Here is a 3,769-nt window from a genome sequence, read left to right as displayed (position 1 = left end):
CACCAGCAGCTGCTGCTGTATTTATCACACCAAGCAGGGAAAGTATATTGCTAAATTTTCCTTAGTTCAATTACGCTTGATTAAGCTAATTAAGCCGGCTATGTTATTTACATTCAGAAGGATGCCGCCATATTGGGTTATACACAGATGCCACGATAGCTCACACTCACATTCCCTCTTCATTATTTTTCTAAACACACTCCATCCTGCCTTGTCACCTGCAACAAGATCTCACTCCCTGTATCAAGTAAAGTCTTTCTAATGATTGAGCAGATTTCTGCTTCTCTCCTAACCATGGGCATCCAAAGTAAGATGAAGCAAAATGTTAGGAAATTTGACAACACATGGTTACTCTTTTGGTAACAGTGACCTTGGTTTTATTTTGATAGATGTAAACCACATAATTTGGTCTTAACCTTGTTTTCTGTCCTAAAAGCAAACTTTTGTGTTACAGGAGAAATGTGCACAGCTGCTCGGATCAACCCCAGCTAATCAGCGCATATGGGAATCTTTTCAAAATACCATGTGAGTCTTATGCAATTTACCCAAGTAATATAAGCTCTTTAGATGACGCTCAAATAATCATTTCCCATCAACTTAGTGTCAGAACACAAACTCGGTGGCAAAAAAAGTGAAGCACAACAGACTAAGTTGTGAAAATGAAATCTGCATGTGATGAAAGGGCATGTGACTGTATCACGATGATTATAATATCAGAGCATACGGACCACGGAGTTGGTGGTATGGCCACACTGCTGGTCCCATGTCAGTAGGGTATAGCACACCCTTGGGCCCGGATACCACTAGGATGTCACTGGTGTACCACTGTGCCGTCAGAGTGTGGTGTGTCACTCCACAGCGTTGGCAGGATTGCTCTTCTCCCTGCGGCGCCACCATACGCACACGACGGTCATCTGTGGTACTGCAGAACTGAGATGTATCGCTGAACATGGTAGGACGCCAGTCGTCATCAGTCCATGCCTCCCAGTGACTACACCACTCCAATCGCAACAGTTTCTGTGCTATTGTGAACGGCAGCCTATGCATGGGACGGTGAACCCGTAGTCCAGCTGATGCCAGTCATCGCGACACGATGATATAGGGTGTTGTAGAGAGTCCAGTAGCTGTGTCCATATATCAGGCGCAGGTGTCATGGGGATCTGTGATGCTTGGAGCACAATCCGACGATCCTTCCTTGGCGTGGTCTGTCTTGGATGACCAGAAACTTCACGACGTGTGTGGATGCCTCACGTGCCCATTGGTTTCAATATCAGGCCACTGTGATATCCGCATGGCCCACATGCAATTGCACCATATGACCACCTGGCTTCATGCAAACCCGCAATGCAACCCTATCAAACTCCGTCAAGTGCCGGTAACCCTAATGTGACTACGAGGCATCCTGTGTCTGGTGATTAAACATGCCAACTCCTTGCAATTCTAATCATTTACATATCCATCACTGGTCTGCACGTGTACCAAATTACATCTAAATTGGAGAGTTCTGGGTTTTCAACTTGTATATGCCCTTCACTGATGAGAAATTCATCAACATCTAAGTCCTACATTCATGTACAATGCATATTAAATTAATATTTTGTCACTATTAGTCTTGATGTATCATTCTTTGAATGCACTCAATTGAATCATGGACAGTGGTTCCACATGGAAAAAAATGAATATTCTGAAAAGGAAACGTCCTTCTTCGGTTGATACATTCACTTTGTTTTCTGAGAAGGTTTTTCCCTTGACTGCCTTGTACAGTATGTCTAGTGTGTTTTTTTGGTATGAATGTGGCATTAATCATACAATGAAAAAAACACTGACTTGTAGTGAACATGTAAAACAACAACATGCAGTGTCATCCATCCATCCATTTTCCAAACCGCTTATCCTATTGGGTCGCGGGGGGTCCGGAGGCAGGGAACAACCCAGGATGGGGGGCCAGCCCATCGCAGGACTCAATCACACACCATTCACTCACACATGCACACCTATGGGCAATTTAGCGACTCCAATTAGCCTCAGCATGTTTTTGGACTGTGGGGGGAAACCGGAGTACCCGGAGGAAACCCCACGACGACATGGGGAGAACATGCAAACTCCGCACACATGTGACCCAGGCGGAGACTCGAACCCGGGTCCCAGAGGTGTGAGGCAACAGTGCTAACCACTGCACCACCCCGCCGCTCCTCATGCAGTGTCATATATAACTGAAATAAGAAATGCTGGATTGCCTGAGTTGCATGCGTGTGTGTTTTTTAATATGGGCAACATGGTTCCCTGAGATGCCTCAGTGTTGCTCACCTCCATCTCTAACACACAGCCACACAAATGATTTTAAAACTACTGAAAGAAATAATTGGCTACACTGCAGCTCCACTGTTTTGTTTGGCACCCCTGCATGTTCTGCATTGCGTGGGGAAAAAAGTTGAAGGCTGTGTTACATACTGTAACACAGCTAGAATGCAAAAACACTTTATACTTCACATAAGGTGGTGGACGTTATTGACAAAGGCAAATTTGTGTTGACCCCAGCAAGGCAGCTAGCGTACTTTGCATTTCTCTCTTACCCGGATGTGACAATAAAGTGCTGCACTACAGTAAACCCTGCAGACACACATGAGTGTGTGGCAGAGTCTTTGGTTTACACTAAACTGAGAGCAGACTTGGAGAGCTCTCCCATTGAAAATAGCGAGATGGTTTTGTTTGTGGATGGCTCATGTTGGAGAGATGGGGATGCCTTGAAGGCTGGGTTTGCTGTAGTCCAGGCACAGGGTGATGATTTTCACACTCTCGTTTCAGAGCACAACCCTGTTCTGGTCAATTAGCAGAGATAAAGGCTTTGACTACAGCGTGCCGGCGAGGACAACATAAGACAGTTACTATCTACACAGACTCTGCATACACACATGATGTATGCCATCAGTTTGGAGCAGTCTGGAAGCAAAGGGGGTTTCGCAAAAGTGACGGCTCCCCCATTCAGCATTATAATCAGATTTTGGAGTTGCTACACACAATGATGCGTCCCAAGCGTTTGGCTATTGTTAAGTGTCAGGCCCACCGCAAAGGTCGTGATTTTGTTATTCAAGGAAATGCAGTCTCTGATGCGGCAGCCAGGCCAACATTTTGATAACGGATGCGCATGGTCTTGACCATTGCACAAGGGGGGTGGTGTTACAGAAAATTACAGAACAAGGTTTCTGGACACCATAGCTGCAAGCAATGACGGATGCAAGGTTGTCAGAATATGAGGTGTGCATTAAGAACAATTTACGCAAAGCAATCACGGCCCCAGTAGGGCACATTCCAGTGCCTGAGGGACCGTTCAGACACTTGGTGATGGACTATGTGGACATGGGAAAAACAGCATATGGAAAGCGATATATGCTTGTGATTGTGGACAGGTTCAGCAGATGGGTGGAGACAATACCGTCCAAGGACATGGGGGCGATGACAGTGGTGAAATTCCTGATCAGAGAGTCCGAGGTTTGGGATACCAACTGAAATAAGCTCTGATAATGGAACTGCCTTTGTGGGGAAAGTTAAAAGTTAGTGGTTTAACAGCTGAGAATAAAACAAAAGTTGGCATGTGTGTATCACCCTCAGATGCAGGGTATGGTGGAGAGAGTGAATGGCACACTTAAGCAGAAGCTGAATAAAATTTGCGCCGCCATGAAAATGAACTGGGTGGATGCCCTGTCAACAGCCTTGATGACATATCGGATGGAAACGCACAGGTGATGCATTTGTCTCCGCATGAAATGCT

The sequence above is a fragment of the Brienomyrus brachyistius genome, unplaced genomic scaffold (assembly GCF_023856365.1).
Source record: "Brienomyrus brachyistius isolate T26 unplaced genomic scaffold, BBRACH_0.4 scaffold80, whole genome shotgun sequence".
Lineage (NCBI taxonomy): Eukaryota > Metazoa > Chordata > Actinopteri > Osteoglossiformes > Mormyridae > Brienomyrus > Brienomyrus brachyistius.
Note: the sequence above shows the minus strand (reverse complement) of the source record.